The 20,260-nt window shown below is 36.7% G+C and overlaps 1 long non-coding RNA gene across 2 annotated transcripts in view; it reads left to right on the plus strand.

Annotated features, from left to right (window-relative positions):
- Positions 1-468: 468 nt before the first annotated feature.
- LOC109490332 overlaps positions 469-20,260 on the plus strand; it is a 107,541-nt gene continuing 87,749 nt past the window's right edge. For both annotated transcript variants that reach the window (XR_004620832.1, XR_004620831.1), the window contains exon 1: positions 469-2,029. This is a non-coding gene — a long non-coding RNA (uncharacterized LOC109490332). The remainder of the gene's footprint in view (positions 2,030-20,260) is intronic.

Consider the following 20,260-nt stretch of genomic DNA (forward strand, 5'->3'; position numbering starts at 1 on the left):
TTTCTTAGCATATTGGTTATATTTCCTTTTCCCCCTTTCTTTGTTAGTGGTTTGCCTAATGATTGCAATATGATTTACAATGATTTATAACTAACCCAGTCTAGTTTCAAATAACTGTCACTTCACAGGTAGTGCAAGTACCTTGTAATAACAAAACAATCCTAATTCTACCCTCCTATCTCTTGTATCATTGCTGTCATTCATGTCACTATATAGAGGCATATATGTGTGTGTATATATATATATACACACACACATACATAATTGACTATATTGTTGCTATTATTGATTATTGTTTTGGACAAAATATGTGTTAGATTAATTAAGAATAAGATAAATAAAAGTTTGTATTTCACCTTTACATATTCTTTTCTAATGCCCTTCTTTTCTTTTTGTAGACCTGAATTTCTGACCCATATTATTTTCCTTCTTTCTAAAGAACTTCTTTTAACATTTTAAGGTTGGTCTACCAGCGAAAAGTTCCCTTAATTTTTGTTCATCTTAAAAAGTATTTCTCCTTCAGTTTTGCGGGATAATTTTGCAGTGTACAGAGTTATGGGTTGGTGGCATTTTTTCTCTCAACATTTTAAATATTTCATTCCACTCTCTTCCTGCTTGATTGGTTTCTGAAGAGAAGTTGGATGTAATTCTTAGCTTTGCTTCTCTGTAGGTGAGGTGTTTCCCCCCCCCCGGCTTCTTTCAGGATATTTTTGCCTTATTTTTTACTTTTCTATAGTTTGGAAATCACATGCCCAGGTATAGTTTTCTTAACATTTATCCTGGTTGGTGTTCTCCAAGCTTTCTGGATCTGTTGTTTGGTATCTGATGTTAATTGGGGGAATCCTTAGACATCATTATTTCAAATATTTCTTCCTCTTCTTCTTCCTCTTCTGATATTCCCATTACACATGTGTTACAACTTTGGTAGTAGGAGCAGTTGTTGTATGTTCTGTTTTGTTTTCAGTCTTTGTTCTTTTTGCTTTTCAGTTATGAAGATTTCTATTGAGATATCTTCATGTTCACAGATGTTTTTCCTCTGTTGTGTCCAGTTGACTAACAAGCCCATCAAAGGCATTCTCCATCTCTGTGACAGTGTTTCTGATCTCTTGGATTTCTTTCTGAATCCTTAGAATTCTGTCTCTGCTTCTATCGCCCATCAGGTGCACACTGTGTACTTTCTCCATTAGACCTCTTAGCACAGGTGTTTTAAGTTCCTGGTCTGATAATTTCAACATCTCTGCCGTAACTGAGTTTGGCTTGGATGCTAGCTCTCCCTCTTCAGGCTGTACTTTTTCCTTTTAGTACGTCTTGTAAATGTTTTCCTTGTCAAACATGATGTTGGTAGAAGGAACTGGAAGAAGGAAGTGCTTGAGTAAGCTTTTAGTAATGTGGTGGTGTGTGGAAGAAAAGGAAGCTTTTTATAGTCCTATAAAGGTCTCAGTCTTTTAGTGAGGCTGTGCCCTGCACTGTGTAGTTTACACATGCTTTTTATTTTCCCTGCCCCCACCCTCCCAACCCTGGGTGGGACAGGATAGCTAGAGTAAACCAGAGTTGAATATTTTCCTTCTCTTTCTTGGAAAGCTAGAGGGGGGCTGTAATTGGATATTTTCCTTCCTTCCTGTGGAAGGCTACAGCCAGTCGAAGTTGGGTATTTCCCTTCCTCCAAATCAATTAGGCTCTGATAAGCACCAGCAGGTTAGGCTCTAGTTACATAGTTTCTTCTGAGGGCAGACCTTGTTAAGTAAAAACAGAATGCTCTGGAGTATTTCAAAATGGTTCCTTTTCCCTTCTCCCTGCCAGAAGCATGAGGGAATTCGCCGCCCCCTCCCCCCCATACTCACTGTAAGCACCTAGGAAAGCTCCCGGAGGAAAACCCAAAAAGTATGGGGCCCTCCTCTGACCGGGTTTGGAGTTTTTAACTCTCAGACTTTTCCACGCTGAGACTTCAGCAATTCTGTCAATTATTGCTCAGGTTTTCTTACGCTGGCTCTGGTTCCTGTGCAACACGCTGCTCGTAAATTTCTGCTTGGTAAGTAGGGATTATTTGTGTTTGCCTGCTATCTCTCCAGTTTGGGAGCCCGCCGTCTGTTCTGGTTACCTCACCTCTCTTTTGCGTCTCGGAAGTGTTGATTTTTTTTAGTTTGTTCAGCTTTTTCTCTCAGACTGGCAAACTTCTGAGCTTTATATAACAGACCAGAAATCAAAAGGGTTTTGTTTTGAAAATTGCTTTTAAAATGTATCTCACCTTTCACTTATTTTTAATTCAAGGACATAATTCAACATTTTAAATTTTGTCATGAACTCTTATCCCCATGTTATTTCAAATTAGTGATTAAAAATACATTTCAGAATAATAGAGGATGTGGCTTTGAGAGTTATCAACCTAAAAAGTGTTGCTCATGATAATGGGAAGAGTTATATGCTTATATTTAAAGGACATTGAGTGGGGCATTGATATTAAATTTGTGCCCATCTCACCTACTAATAAACTATCTTGACTCAGTCCTATCTAGAATGAAATTGATTTCACACAAACTTCTAGCGTTGGATGGGAAATGAAATGTAAAGCACTTATAATTCTCATTTGTAATAAACAATATATATTAGCTATTATTATCTGTTATGAGCTCCTCCCCCCTTTTTAACCTCCCTTTTGAATATAACTTTACCTCATTTACCCATTTCAGTAAATTAAAATTATATGTGAAATTCCCTAACAACTCATCAGTAATTTATTTTTTTAAGATTTATTTATTTATTAGAGCATGAGCTAGAGGGAGAGAGAATCTCACGCAGACTCCACACTGAGCATGGAGAGGAGCCAGGGCTCAATCTCACAACCATGAGATCATGACTGAGCCGAGCTCAAGAGTTGAACACTTAACTGACTGTGCACCCAGACTCGCCCCATTATTACTTTAATATAACCCATTGCTATTAAAGTATTTCACAGGGAATGTATTGTTGCACATAAGCAGGATGTGTCACATGGTGCTATTGTATTAATACTAGGTAATTACATCTACATATTTGAATCACTTATTCACTGCTTCATCAAGTAGGAATGTATTCAAAAATACAGAAAACCCAATTACATGACTTATGCAAATAGATTTTTATTTTCCACATCACAAGAAATCCAGAAGTAGGCTGTTTGCAGGCACTGAATGATGCCATCAGAGACCAAGGGTCTTTCTGATTTTCTGTTCTGGCAGCCTTAGCATATCGGCTCTGCTCTTGTTCCTACCTCAAGACGGCTACACCTAGAGTCATCACATCCACACTCCAGGCAGGACGGATGTGAGAGGAAAGGATGATGTGCAGAAGAGTAAAGCACCATGCCAATTAGATTTGACCGTATTATCAGAAAAGCAGGGACTTTGAAGTCCATTTCAAAAGCTTCCCACTTCTATCACACTAGCCACACTGGGTCACTTGACCACTCCTAAACTAATTACTGGCCAGTGGAATTATCAGGACTACTTTGGAGTCCAGGGATGATTCCTTTCCTGGGGCTTTGGTGGAATCTGTTTTCACTGAGCTCAAGGACCTTCCTATATTTCTAATAAGTTATGACAGTAAGTGAGATTCAGATGAATATTTAATGTCTGACACAGTGTGGAACTTGACATAATATGCTATCTATATTTTACACTTAGAATACAAACATTATGTAATATAGCATCATCTATGCTGATATATAAAGTTAGAATAAAAAATATATTTTTTTCTTCCCTTACATTCTCTGAGAGAGAGTAGGCGTGGGGGAAGGCCTGGTAAGTGTGACTGGGTGAGTTGTATCTAGTGTCCAGAGGTTTTCCATACACTGATTTGGCCACATTCACAAAGTGGTGGTGATAGGGGGTATAAATGAAGAAATGAATAAAAGCATAAAAAGTATACAAGCAGCTACATAAATTGTAAAACATACCACTTTATTCATTTGACAAATAAATTTGAATACTTAAAAATGTAGGAACATTTATTCTAAAGCTGAGTTTACAGTAAACAAAATAGTAAGACATTCAGACCTCATGGAACTTAAGTTCTACTGGAGAAACCAATAAAAAAAATTAAACCATTAGCTATGTTAGATACTAGGTGCTAGGGAAAATAATAAAGCAGGGAAGGGGATGAGGAGGGTGCAATTTTGGACAGGGTGGAAAATGTGGATAAGATGACATTTGTGTAAAAACATGAAGGAGGTGAAGGAACAAGATAAACAGATTTCTGAAAGAAGAATATCCCAAACAGAGGAAACATGTTTTAAAGTGTGAAATTCTGAGTTAGGAGCATGTCTGACAAGTTCAAGAAAGGGCAAGATGTTTAGCCTACCTAGAAGAGAGAGAGTGAAGGAGAGAAGCTGTAGATGAGATTGGGGGAGGAATTAGGGATCATTTTTAAAGACTTACTAGTCAAAGGACTTTGACTTGTACACTGAAGGAAAATAGCATTTCCTTTTTTACTTTCATCCACATAGAATACAAAAACAATAATACAATTGTAGAAGAAACCAACAACCAACTCAACAGCATTCTACCATTTCCGCCTATGTTACCACACCGCATCTGTGGCCTCTCTTCTAATTCACACAGGTCTTTAACACTCTATTTTTAGCATCTAATCCCCCAGTCCATTTTTCCCCAAGACAATTTATTCAAATTCTACCTATACTTCTATCAAATAACCACCAATCTCCCAAATATTCACTGAACCCTGTTTTGTGAAGAAAATAGATCAAAGTCCTGAGCATGGTATTAAAATTCTCATTAGCTATTGCCACTTACCTTTCCAAACTTATTTCTCAATAAATCCTTCTGTAATTACTAAATTATAGTCACATGGGTCTCTCCTGATTTTTATAAATCTGCCATTTATTTTTGCCTCATGCTACTCCCTAAGCCTATAATATTTTTTCTCATTCCTTGTCCTGATGAATTCCTACTTATAAAGGTTCAGCAAATGTTTCTCAGCTATGGATTTTATACAAGAAGACTTAATTGTTAGACTTCAGTTAAGATGAGCAGCTTAAATATATGCATTGAATACCACCCATTCCATATTCTGAATAAAATTATTAGCCAGCTAAGAAAAATAATCTACACTTGTATTTGAAATAAGGAAAAATTATGTAACTATGCCAGAAGCTGAAATTTTTTTCTGGATAAAGTGTAGAATGGCCATGTACAAAATGCCATAAGAACATTCCTTTTTGGGAAGCAAAAAAAAAAAAAAAAAAAAAAGACAAGCCAAGAAACAGACTCTTAACTATAGAGAACAAACTGATGGGTACCAAAGGGGAGGTGGGAGGATGGGTGAAATAGGTGACAGGGATTAAGGAGGGCACTTGTGATGAGCACTGGGTGGTATATGGAAGTATTGAATCACTACAATGTACACCTGAAATTAATATTATACTCCGTTAAGTAACTGGAATTTAAAAAGTTGAAAGAAAGAAAGAAAGAAAAAGAAAGAAAGAAAGGCAATCAGATAGGAACTTCTACAAGCTCCCGGCTTTGCCGCACTCTCCTGTGTGTGCACCTATGTTCTCTGAGGGCTAGGATGTAGGGCTCCAGACATCTTCCCCTCTCACTACTAAGGGATTCCAGACACTGCTGCATGACTAAGTCCATATTCTGCCCTCTTTGAGCCAAATTCTCTAGCTCCCATGGATTGGGTGATACCATGGGGACAGAAAATATACCGTGGTGGGGATATGGATCTCTTTTCTCTTGTAAAAATTAGAAACTTAAATTACTCTTTTGTGCTTTGTTCCCAAGTAGAGGATAAGGCTCTTGATAGCCTATTATTTCAACAAGACGAAGGCTGGGCTCCCTGTATTTTCCTCCAATCCATGCCTATTTATCTGGCTTCTGCTTATATCAAATACAGTGACCTGGAGAAGGCAAATAAGATTTGAGTCCTTAAAAAACAAAACAAACTCCTAACATTTGCTCCCTGTCAAATGTCCCCTACTCCTCTTACAAACTCCTATCTTACTCATTATATAAGATATAAAACTTGAAGTTTCCTATAAACTTTCATCTCCTGGTTAATAGTCTCTCTGATTTTAGCTCTTTGTTAAGTCACTATTTCCAGAGTCTGACTTTTCCCCCAAATTTATTGAAGTATACTTAACAAAAAAAATTGTATATATTTAAGATGTGCAATATGATGTTTTGATATATGTTGCAAAATGACCACAATCAGCTGATTAACATATGCATCACCTCACATGGTTAGGATTTTATGTGTGTATGTGAGGTGACAACCAGGATTGACTCTTAGCAAGTTCCAAGTATACAATACAGATTATTACCTGTAATTACAATGCTGCATGTTAGACCTCCAAAACTTATTTATCCCTCGTAACTGAAGCTTTGTACCCTTTCACCAGCATCTCCCCATTTACCCCACTTCCCAGCCCCTGGCAACCAGTATTCTACTCTGTGCTTTTATGAGTTCAACTTGTTTAGATTCCACAGAAAAATGAGATCATCTAGTAGTTGTCTTTCTGTGTTTGGTTTATTTCACTTAGCATAATGTCCCCCAGTTTCATTCATGTTGTCCAAATGGCAGGATTCTTTCTTTCTTGTGGCTAAATAATATTCCATTGTATATATACCATATTTTCTTTATTCATTCATCTATCGATAGACATATTATTTCCATGTGCTGTCTTTTGTGAATACTGCAATGAACATGGGAATACAGATATATTTTTAAGATACTGATTTCATTTCCTTTGGTATATACACAGAAGTGGGTTGCTGGATCATATGGGAGTTCTATTTGTAATTTTGGGTGGAATCTGTATACTGCTTTCCATAGTGGGTATACCAATTTACATTCCCACCAACAGAACACAAAGTGTCCCTTTCTCTACATCCTCACCAACACTTGTAATTTTTTTTATCATTTTGATAATAGCCATTCTAACAGGTATGAGCTGATATCTCATTCTGATTTTTATGTACATTTCCCTAATTACTAGTAATGTTGAACATCTTTTTATATATGTTAGCCATTTGTGCCTTCTTTTGAGAGCTTTTCAGATTGTTAAACTGTTTTATAAATTGGGTTAATTTTAGGTATTGAGTTGTAGGAGTTCCTTGTATATTTTGGATATTAACTTATTGGGAATATGGTTTATAAATATATTCTACCATTCTATAGGTTGCCCTTTCATTCTTTTGATTATTTCCTTTGCTGTGCAGAAGTTTTTTAGTTTAATGCAATCCCACTTGTCTATTTTTGCTTTTGTTGCCTGTGCTTTTGATGTCATCACAAAAAAAAATCATTTCTCAGACCAATGCCAAGGTTTTTCCCTATATTTTCTTCTAGGAGTCTTATGGTTTCAGATCTTACATTTCAGTCTTTAATATATTTCGAGTACATTTTCATATTAAGTGTGAGATAAGAGACCAACTTCATTCTTCTGGATGCTGGTATCTAGTGTTTCCACCACCATTTATTGAAGAGACTATTCTTTCCCTATTGTATGTTCTTTGTACCCTATCAAAGATCACTTAACTGTAGATGCTCTCTAGAGAGAGCTCTGGGCTCTCTATTTGAGTCTAAAACATAGAGCATCTCCTCTGATCAGCTCCCTCATAAGCTCTGGGATTCTCTCTCATTGGATGATTTTGGGTCATATGCCCATCTTTTAACCAATCATTGTGTCTAAGACAATTCAGGACTTCGTTTGACTAGGCTAAGTCTCAAAAGTAGTCCTGGCTAGAGCCCCTTCTGAGCTTCTCCTGAGTGTGGGTGGAGGATATTCCCCTAAAGACAATTTGAAATGCTGCACCAGAGAGCAGAGGACGCTGGGTAGGCAAATCAAAAATGTATTGAAAAAAACTGATGACTTCAAGTTGCTATGTTTCTATTGATTATGTTTTTTCATTTTTAATTTGCTTTAATTGCCATAACTGATGCCTCATGAGGTTCAAATTAAAAACATCATCATCATTATCATTATCATATCAACCTTCTTGACTTCTATATGAAAGGCATTCTGCTAAAATGAAGTTTGCTCATTCCGCAAAGTGGAAACTCATTTAACCATTTCCTATGTTAAGGACTAATTGACTATAAAGTACAACTATATTCACTATCACAAAGTTAAACTTTCATATTTCACTCTTCAAGCTTAATTATCAACAAAATCTATTTACAGCCATTTTCCACATTTTCTTCTTCACAGAATTTTCTTTGTAAATATTGTTTATACAACTTTTATTTTAAAATTAAGTCAAAAAATAAAATTAGGAAGTCAATTTAAAGCTTGGGTTTGTTAGTTTTATGTAATATTAAGATTCCATGTTCTAGCAAAAGAAAATTACGTTGAAAACATAATGATAAAATGTAAATCACTTGAATATAATTTTCAGAAAAAAATTACCAAAATTTTATATTTACATTAGAAAATTGGTGTAATCATACATATTTGTCTCAAGTTAATTATTCTCTCATAGAATTTTTCATATAACATGTTAGGTAAAGGATACTTTTAACTAAAGTAGTGTGAGGAGACAGAAATTGTCTAGAAATATCACAAAACAGTGTGATAGAAATATGCAGCTATTCTAATGCTAATGTTTGTGAACAGTGTGCATATATGTATATGTATGTACATGTCTGTGTGTGTATATATATAAACAAACAAACTGTGGAATCTAAACAAAAGTCTAAGTCACAAAAAGTAGAAAAGTAGTTGCCAAGGGCCTGGGGTGGGAGGGAGGATATAGGGGAGGCTGGTAAAATGGTTCAAACTCTCTCTTATAAGATGAATAAGGTCTAAAGATCTAATGTAAAACATGGTGAGTATAGAGTTAAGATGGCGGAGGAGTAGGGGACCCTAATTTTACCTGGTCCTGGAGGTCAGCTAGATATCAAATCATTCTGAACACCTGCAAAATTAACCAGAGATCTGAGAAAAGAATTGCTGCAATTCTACAAGTAGAAAAGCAACCACTTTTTTTTTTTTAAAGATTTTATTTATTTATTTGACAGAGATAGAGACAGCCAGCAAGAGAGGGAACACAAGGGGGGAGTGGGAGAGGAAGAAGCAGGCTCATAGCGGAGGAGCCTGATGTGGGGCTCGATCCCACAACGCCGGGATCACGCCCTGAGCCGAAGGCAAACGCTTAACCGCTGTGCCACCCAGGCGCCCCAGAAAAGCAATCACTTTTTACAAGATAGGAGGTGTGGAGAAATGAATCCAAGACAGTATTTTGGAAGATAAGCCATGGGATGACGGAGCCTCTGTAAGCCAGCTACCAGAAGGTGTTAGAAACAGCAGAGCGCAAAATCAGAACTTTTAGAAGTCTACCTGAAGGCATTCCAGGAATGAAGCAGCATGGAATCCCAGGTGGGACAATGTGGTCTCTGGATCCCCGGGGTCGCAAAAAGAACAGGGGTGCCTGCATGTGGCAGAGTTCCTAAGCATCAGAGCAGAAAGCCGGCTGTAAATAGCGAGTCCAGGTGCTGGTTCTGCTCAGTGTTGCCGTGAACCACAAACCATGGCATGGTCGGGCAACCAGTCTCCAAGCAGGGGCCCAGCAAGAGGCAGAAGCACAGAGAAACTGCCTCCCCTCCCCAGGAGGAACCGCTCGGGTCTGCACAGCAGAAGTCTGTAAAGTGTGGAGACTCGAAATGGGGTCACATGCCTGAGATAAAAACCATCGGTCACAGGCTGGGTGAACACAGAATTTAGACAGAAACCAGGGAGACAAGAGTGACTGACTGCTTTTCTGTGAGGGCTCACAGAAGGGGGGGGGGGGCATGAGCTTTCAGCTCCAGTGCTGGAGATGGGGCACAGCCATTTTCATCTCCAACGTCAATGCTGAAAGCCTTCAGGGAGCAAAGCAGTGCTACGTAGTACAATCGAGCTGCTTACACTGAGCCTGGCCCTCTGGCAGGGGCGGTGCAATTCTGTCTGGGGCAAAGACACCTGAGAATCAGCACAGCAGGCCCCTCCTCCAGAAAACCAGCAGAAACATCCAGCAAACACCAGGTTGTAAAACTCCAGCTCTGGGGGAAGACGTATACAGCATTCATGGGTTTTTTTTCTTCTTATTCCTTAGTCTTTCCGTTTAATATTTTTTCCTTTTCAGCTGTTTTCTTATTTTATCAATTCTTTTTTGTCTCTTTTATTTTCATTTTTACACACACACACGCACACACACATATATATAATTTTTCATTTTTTGGTTTCCTTTCATTGTATTCAACTTTATTTTTGCATGTGTGTATAAGTGTGTGTGTGTGTATATACATATATACACACAAAATTTGTCTTTCTTTCCTATTTTGGGATCTAGTTCCTTCTAACAAATAGGCCAAAATACACCCAGGATCTAGTTTATTGTTGTGTTCTGTTCTACTTCTTGTTGGATTTCTCTTAGTCTCTCTCTTTCTCTTTCTCTCTCTCTTTTTTTTTTTTTTTTTTTTTTTTTTTTTTTTTTTTTTTGTTTCAGTTCTCTTCTGATTTATTTAGTGTATACTTTTCTGGTGTTGTTGTTGCTATTTTTGTATTTTCTCTCTTTCATCTGTTCTTTTCTGGACATAATGATGAGATGGAAAGCTAACCCCCAAAGAGAGAAAAGGAGGCAGTACTCACTACCAGGGATATAATCAATATGGATATGAGTAAGATGTCTGAACTGGAATTTAAAACAACAATTACAAAGATACTAGCTGAACTTGAAAAAAGCATAGAAGACACTAGAGAATCTGTTACTGGAGAAATAAAAGAACTAAAATCTAATCAGGTCGAAATGAAAAAGGCTATTACTGAGATGCAATTAAAAATGGAGGCTCTAACTGCTAGGATAAAGAGGGAGAAGAGAGAGTCACTGATATCAAAGACAAAATGATGGAGAATAAGGATGCTGAGAAAAAGAGAGATAAACAACCACTGAATAATGAGAGGAGGTTTTGAGAGACCAGTGATACCAAAACAATATTAGAATAACTGGGGTCTCAGAGGAATAGGAAAGAGAGAGAGGCCCAAGGTTTATTTGATCAAATTATAGCTGAGAACTTCCCTAATCTGGGGAAGGAAATAGGCATTCAAGTCCAGGAGGCACAGAGAACCCCCTCTCAAAATCAATAAAAATAGTTCAACACCTTGACATACAATAGTGAAACTTGCAAATTTCAGAAATAAAGAGAAAATCCTGAAAGCATTTAGGGACAAGAGGTCCTTAACCTACAGAGGTAGAAATAAGGCTGGCAACAGACCTGTCCACAGAGATCTGGAAGGCCAGAGAGGACTGCCATGATATATTCAAGGTGCTAAATGAGAAAAATATGCAGCCAAGAATACTTTATCCAGCAAAGCTGTCAGTGAGAAGGTAAAGAATTTCCAGGACAAATAGAAATTAAAGAATTTGTGGTCACTAAACCAGCCCTGTAAGAAATATCAAAGGGGATCCTTTAAGTGAAGAGAGAGCCCAAAAGTAACATAGACCAGAAAGGAACAGAAACAATTTACAGAAACAGTGAATTTATACGTAATGCAATAGCACTAAATTCATATCTTTCAGCAATTACTCTGAATGTAAGTGGACTAAATGCTCCAATCAAAAGACACAGGGTATCAGATTGAACAAAAAAGCAAGACCCATTGATATGCTGTTTGCAAGAGACTCAGATCCAAAGATACCTTCAGATTGTAAGTGAGGAGGGTGGAAAACTATTTATCATGCTAATGGATATCAAAGAAAGCTGGGGTAGCAATCCTTATACCAAACAAATTAGATTTTAAACCAAAGACTGTAATGAGAGATGAGGAAGGACAGTATATCATAATTAAAGGGTCTATCCAACAAGAAGATCTAACAATTGTAAATATTTATGCTCCTAATACAGAGAAGTCAATTATATAACCCAATTAATAAAAAAATTAAAGAAGTGCATTGATAATGATACAATAATAGTAGGGGACTTTAATACCCCACTCACAGCAATAGACATATCATCTAGGCAGAAGATCAACAAGGAAACAAGGGCTTCGAATGACACACTACACGAAATGGACTTCACAGATATATTCAGAACATTTCATCCTAAAGCAGCAGAACACACATTTTTCTTGAGTGCACATGGAACGTTCTCCAGAACAGATCACATAGTGGGTCACAAATCAGGTCTCAACTGGTACCAAAAGATTGGGATTATTCCCTGCATATTTTCAGACCACAATGCTTTAAAACTTGAACTCAATCACAAGAGAAAATTTGAAAGGAACACAAATACATGGAGGCTAAAGAGCATCCTACTAAAGAATGAATGGGTCAACTGGGAAATTAAAGAAAAATTTAAAAAATTCATGGAAACAAATGAAATTGAAAATACAACTCGAGAGCCTTTGGGATGCAGCAAAGGCAGTCCTAAGAGAGAAGTATATAGCAATACAAGTCTTTCTCAAGAAACAAGAAAAGTCTCAAAAACACAACCTAGCCTTACACCTAAAGGAGTTGGAGAAAGAATGACTAATAAAGCCTAAATCCACCAGGAGAAGAGAAATAATAAAGATAAGAGCAGAAATCAATGAAATAGAAACAAAAAGAACAGTAGAAAGGATAAATGAAACTAGAAGCTGCTTCTTTGAAAGAATTAATAAGATTGATAAACTCCTGGCCAGACTTATCAAAAAGAAAAGAGAAAGGATTTAAACAAATAAAATCATAAATGAAAGAGGACAGATCAGAACCAACACTGAAGAAATACAATTATAAGAGCGTATTATGAGCAACTATATGCTAGGAAATTAGGCAATCAGGAAGAAATGGATGCATTCCTAGAGAAGTATAAACTACCAAAATGGAAACAGGAGAAGTAGAAAGCCTGAACAGACACATACCCAGCAAAGAAATTGAAGCAATAATCAAAAATCTCCCACTAAACAAGAGTCCAGGACCAGATGGCCACCCAGTGGGATTCTACCAAACATTAAAGAAGAACTAATACCTATTCTTCTGAAGCTGTTTAAAAAAAAAATAGGAATGAAAGAAAAACCTCCAAACTCATTCTATGAAGCCTGCACTGCCTTGATCAGAAAACCAGACAAAGACCCCACCAAAAAGGAGAATTATAGACCAATATCCCGATGAACATGGATGCAAAGAAATCTCACCAAGATACTAGCCAATAGGATCCAACAGTACATTAAAAGGATTATTCACCACAACCAGATGGGATTTATTCCTGGGCTGCAAGGTTGGTGCAACACCTGCAAATCAATCAACATGATATACCACTTTAATAAAAGAAAGGATGAGAATCATATGATCCTCTCAATTGATGCAGAATAAGCATTTGACAAAATATGGCATCATTTCTTGATTAAAACTCTCCACAGTGTAGGGATAGAGGGAACATACCTCAATATCATAAAAGCCATATACAAAAAACCTATAGTGATTATCATTCTCAATGGGGAAAACTGAGAGCTTTTCTCCTAAGGTCAGGGACACGGCAGGGATGTCCACTCTCACCACTGTTGTTCAACACAGTGCTAGAAGTTCTAGCCTCAGCAATCAGACAACAAAAGAAATAAAAGACTTCTGAATTAGCAAAGAAGTCAAACTGTCACTCTTCGCAGATGACATGATACTCTATGTGGAAAACCAAAAGGACTCTACCCGAAAATTGCTAGAATTATATGGGCATTCAGCAAAGTGGCAGGATATAAAATCAATGCACAGAAGTCAGTTGTATTTCTATGCACTAACAATGAGACAGAAGAAACAGAAATGAAGGAATTGATCCCATTTACAATTTCACCAAAAACTATAAGATACCTAGGAATAAACCAAGCCAAAGATGTAAAGTATCTGTACTCTGAAAACTATCAAACACTTAGAAATTGAGGAAGACACAAAGAAATGGAAAAATGTTCCATGCTCATGGATTGGAAGAAAATATACTGTGAAAATATCTATGCTACCCAGAGCAATCTACACATTCAATGAAATTCCTACTAAAATACCATGAATACTTTTCAAGAGCTGGAACAAATAATCCTAAAATTTCTACAGAACCAGAAAAGACCCCAAAGAGCCAGAGGAATGTTGAAAAAGAAAATCAAAACTTGTGGCATCACAATTCTGGACTTCAAGCTATATTACAAAGCTGTACTCACCAAGACAGTATGGTCCTGGCACAAAAATGGGCACATCAGTGGAACAGAATAGAGAACCCAGAAATGGACCCTCAACTCTATGGTCAACTAATCTTCAACAAAGCAGGAAAGAATAGCCAATAGAAAGAAAGTCTCTTCAACAAATAGCGTTGGGAAAATTGGACAACCACATGCAGAAGAATGAAACTGGTTCATTTTTTTTACACCATGCATAAAAATAGACTCAAAATGGATGAAAGCCCTAAATATGAGACAGGAATCCATCAAGATCTTAGAGGAGAACGCAGACAGCAACCTCTTTGACCTCAGCCACAGCAGCGTCTGGCTAGACACGTCTACAAATGCAAAGGAAACAAAAGCAAAAATGAACATTGGGACTTCCTGAAGATAAAAAGCTTTTGCACAGTAAAGGAAAGAGTTGACAAAACTACAAGACAACCTACCAAATGGGAGAAGGTATTTACAAATGTCCTCTCAGATAAATGGCTAGTATCCAAAATCCGTAAAGCACTTTTCAAACTCAACACCCCCAGAACAAATAATCCAGTCAAGAAACGGACAGGAGACATGAATGGACATTTCTCCAAAGAAGACATCCAAATGGCCAACAGACACATGAAAAAATGCTCAACGTCACTTGGCATCAGGGAAATACAAATCAAAACCACAATGAGATATCATCTCACACCAGTCAGAATGGTTAAAATTAAAAAGTCAGGAAGTGACAGATGTTGACAAAGATGCAGAGAAAGGGGAACTCTCTTACACTGCTGCTGGGAATGCAAGCTTATATATCTACTCTGGAAAACAGCATGGAGGTTCCTTGAGAAGTTGAAAACAGAGCTACCCTGTGACCCAGCAATTACAGTACTAGGTATTTCCCCAAAGGAAATGTATCCTTGTATCCCCAAAGGATACAAACATAGTGCTTTGAAAGGGCACCTGTACCCCAATGTTTATAATAACAATGTCCACAATAGCCAAAATATGGAAAAAGCCCAGATGTCCATTGACAGATGAACGGATAAAGAAGATGTGGTATATATATACAATGGAACACTACTCAGCCATCAAAAAAATGAAATCTTGCCATTTGCAATGATGTGGATGGAACTAGAGGGTATTATGCTAAGCAAAATAAGTCAATCAGAGAAAGTAAAATATATGATTTCAATCATATGTGGAATTTAAGAAACAGAACAGAGGATCATAGGGGAAGGGAGAGAAAAATAAAATAAGATGAAATCAAAAGGGAGACAAACCATAGGAAATAAACTGAGGGTTGCTGGAGGGGAGGTTGAGGGGGGAATGGGGTAATTAGGTGATGGGCATTAAGGAGGACACTTGATGGAATGAGCACTGGGTGTTACATTGCAACTGATGAATCACTAAACTCTATCTCTAAAACTAATGATACACATATGTTAATTAATTGAATTTAAATAAAAAACATGGTCAATATAGTTGATAACGCTGAATTGCATAATTAAAATTTGCTGAGAGAGTAGAGATTAAATGTTCTCATAAAAAAAGATAAATATGTAAGGTGATGGATGTGTTAATTAACTAGATGGGGCAACCCTTTCACAACTTATATGTATATGAAATTATAATGTACATTTTATATATCTTATAATTTTATATGGCAATTATACCTCAATAGAGCTGAAATTAATTTTTTAAAGGAAAGAAAGAAATCCATGAAGGATGATATATGCTTTGTCCCTAGGAGGACCTTTCCAGTTAATTTTCAGGCAGTGTTTTGCAGAGACAAAGGCCTTTTTGCAGAAAGTAGAGTAATCATCTCTGGGACAAGGGGAACTCCACAAAGGCACTGCAGGACCAGGACTTTTGCTACCTGCTTCAAGCCAAGCAACTTTTTCTGTGGGGTGAAGGTCCTCCTAGTAGTTTACTGAAAAAGGTTCCATTGCTTTAAATAAATGTTTGAAGATCGAAACAAATAACCTGAAATATTTAGGAATTATATTAACCATTTCAATTGTGAGTGCTTTGAACCCAACTCAAGTCAGCTTAAGTGAAAAGAGAATTTATTGACAGGACAGAGCATACTTTACGTAATTGAAGGAAGACTTGTAGGACATCTCTACATTGAAACCTGACACTCTCAGGGTAGTCTCTGCTTTTTCTCCTCTCTGCTTTTTTCTGGATGCATCTTCATTCTCTGTGTGATGACGCAACATGCTGAGGGGTTACATTCATACAATTCTGTGACCACAGGGGGGAAAATATCCCCCAGCCCCTCTACGCATGCTTGTGTACACAATATCCCCAACTCCAACCTACAGACATGGTAGTTCCAGTTAAAAATTCAGAACAGGATTCCAATTGTCCTTTCTTGTATTATTTTTTCCACCCTGGACCAATCTATTCGTTTAGTTTATGGATTGCGAGTCTCCCAACTTGGATCGCATGGCTGCCTCTAGGATCAGGGGCCAGGTTCTGTTAGCAGAAGGAGGGCAGAGGACCCCTTGCAGACCAAAATATCAGGCACCACAGTAATTAAAGAAAAAATGTTGGTTAGAATAATTTGAATAACTATTTTAATTCTCTATTTATTTTTGCTTCCCTCTGGGTCGAAAGTTTAAAAAATTAAGAACATAATAAATTTTAGAATTAATGAAAGCAAAGAATGAGGGGAGTGAGCATAAAAAGAGTCATGTCAGAATCTTTGAGGGACAATTTAATTTTAAAAAAGTATTTTCAGGGGCGCCTGGGTGGCACAGCGGTTAAGCGTCTGCCTTCGGCTCAGGGCGTGATCCCAGCGTTATGGAATCGAGCCCCACATCGCTTCTCTGCTATGAGCCTGCTTCTTTCCTCTCCCACTCCCCCTGCTTGTGTTCCCTCTCTCGCTGGCTGTCTCTATCTCTGTCGAATAAATAAATAAAATATTTTTTAAAAAAAGTATTTTCAGCATTGTCAGTACCTTTATTAAAAATTTAGTTATTTTGCAATTTCAAATTACAGTAAGTGGGAGATTAATATTTTTATGTTTTTCAAAAGAAACCACGGATTTGTTTAGAAAACTAGTGTAGCAGGACTTGTCTGTTGACAAAATATAAACTCTGAAATTGATCCCAATGTAATGTTTGCAAACAAATTTGCTAGAAGTCAGCAAATGAACAAAGATTAACTTTCCACTCATTGCCATTCTATATCTAGGGAATATTTAGCGAATCCTTTGGATATTTCTCAATGAGCTCTAATTTCTAATCGGACTTGAGATAACGTCTCCAATCTCTTGTCCTTTGTCCTTCTTGCATCATTATTAAGAAAGAGAGAAAGCACAGAGTTCCCAACAGGATTCTCAAATACTTTCTTCAGTGGCAGAACATTCCTTGTCCTTCTCTGTGAAATTTCTAGTTTTACCAATGTAATTTTTATTTCTTGAATACCTACACTAAGGGAAGGAATTTAATGAACTAATCCATCTCAGGAATATTTAACAAAATTTTATCCATGTGTTAGTGCTTGTCTGTACATATACACATATATGGAAAGGGAGCTCACAGCTTTTATGAGAATTTTTGAAGCATTTGTGAACAAAAAAGCCTAAGAAGGGCCAATAAGAATGTGGGAAACAAAAAATTATTGTTTATTTGAATGGAAATATACCAGCAATTTTAACACTTTGGTCTTGCTTCATTCCACCAGGAACTTACAAAATAAATAGAATATTAATAGTGGCAATACTCAAAAAAATGTAAAATTCTTCTGTGGGATGATGTCTGTTACATTCCACACATTATTTAATTTAACACTTGGCACTTTTCTCTGAAATAGGTTTAATCAACCCCACATAATAGTTGAGAATATTGCAATTCAGAAAAGTAAAATACTTTCCCAGCGTCACAAAACAGTGAATTAAAGAGGCAGAATTGGAATCTACTCCTGGCTATCAACCCCATTATCTTGCCAGAAATAGGATAAACACTCAATTAACATTAATTGATATAATTAGAATTTTGACATGAGGAGTGTGTAATAGGATAAGAATGGAATATTCACCCACCTCTGTCTCATTAAACTGTCCTTCCAAAAAGCTGTAATATTCATTCTACTCCATCCTCATCTCATAGTCCTTTTCTAATGATTTTTAAAAAGTCATCTGATCACTTTGATCACTTAGACAAAATGTACCTCCGGAGTGAGGCAGAATTCCTTAGACATTCAAAGAACAGTTGAACTATCGCATCCTTTCTTCTGGGCACTGTACTTCTATTAATGTAACGTGTGGTCACATTAGCCTCTTAGTCATACATCTAACATTGTTAATTAGAGTCAAGAAAGCCTAAATCATTTGTATATGGAATTCTATAAAGCTACATCTTCATCTGTATACTTGCTATAGGTTTTTGGGTACAATTATAGTATTTTACATTCATTTCCGTGACATATTTCAAGTGCTAGATTCCATTCAATTCTAAGCTAATAAGAATCCTGAGATGCTAATTGCTACATCCATGATATTAGCATTCCTCTTTTAAAGCAAAATGACTGTATTTATAAATAATCAAAATCAAATAGAAATGCAACTTTGGAAAGGGAAAATTATATTCTTATTACTACTAATGATGAAATTAATAAGTAGTTATTTAGATAACACCCTCTCATTTGCCTTCAGAGGAGAGAGAATGGTCAAACCTAGCTACCAGTAGAATTAGCCAAAGAACAACAGTTTGGAAGAAGGGAACACACTGCTGAAGAAAATCTGTGTTACTCTGAACCAGCAGAATATATGATGGGGGTGGCTGAGGACGGAGGGAGGGTTGTAGATAAGGACATCATAGCTGACCTTTTCCTTTCAATCCCTGCTGTAGCCACTGACAGAACCCAGACAATTGGGGCTGATTAGACTTTGCCACATTTTAAAGCTATGGGAGAAATTCATTAAACTGTTAGAGTTATTGCAGGAAAGTAACTTAAAAAATAGGAGCTTATTTTCTGTAAGTTCTAAAAAGAAATGAAGTCATATCACTTAAAAACCTAAAGAAAGTTCTCTGAAATTCTTCTTATGCCTTGCAATAATACAGTTGGGCACTGAAGCATGTCTTATGAAAATCATCGCACTCCAGCTTGTTATAAATAAAAGTTTATAAAAGTCTGACTGGAAATATCCAATCCCAACTTAAGTCACCAAAATATCCTGCAGGCAATTATGGGAATGGAAATGAGATCTGCATATGTCATGGGATCAGGGGCTGCCCCGGTCAAAAACACAAGAAACAGAGGTGTATGTTGGGGTGGGAGGAGTCTATGGAACTAGTTTGAGAATTACATTTGACCTGCAAAATAGTTGTCAGTTGTCAAGGGACAAGAGCCAGAAATGAATAAAATGCGGAGGGAGGTGCTATATCAACTTTTAAGCTTGACTAGGGAAAATAATTTTTCTTGAACTGCACCCTGCAAAGATAGAATGCTGGAAAAACATTTGGGGCATAGGTAGTGAAGTATTATCACTATTAAAATGAATGATTTAAAGTCCACAAAGTTAAGGATACATTTTATTCAACATCCCCTTAATCTCCTAAATTTCATGTCTTAATTCTTTCTAGGCCTTATTTTAATTTGGAGATGAAAACAGATCTCCTGCTTTACATTTAAATTGGAGAGAACATGAACCATAGAGGTATCCCTGTAATGTGATTTTTCCATTTAATGATGATATTTTAAATAATTATTTACCTTTAATTGAAACTGGATTTGCGAGGGGACAATTCAATAACTTATGGAATTGCATGTGTATAAAACATGTAGCAAGTCCGCATCGATGACCTATTTGGATCAATTGGATATGGTCAATAGTCTAATAGAATCAATGCCTTTAACTTGCTGCCTTTGGTAAATGCTAAAAAGATATAATCTCACATACCTCCATCTTATTTTTAGATGAAATAGATAAAAATATTTCAATTATAGATGAAATAAACAGAATTAACATGTCATGCCCAAATTTGCAAATCATGGAAGTTGAAGAATTTAAATATGCAACTTCCTACAGTACACAAGATTGCCTCAATTTTTCCATTTAGTTGCCTATTAGAAAAGGGTAACAGAGATAATATAATGACCAATCCTAATTAATAACCC

This window comes from Ailuropoda melanoleuca, chromosome 15 (assembly GCF_002007445.2).
Source record: "Ailuropoda melanoleuca isolate Jingjing chromosome 15, ASM200744v2, whole genome shotgun sequence".
Taxonomy (NCBI): domain Eukaryota; kingdom Metazoa; phylum Chordata; class Mammalia; order Carnivora; family Ursidae; genus Ailuropoda; species Ailuropoda melanoleuca.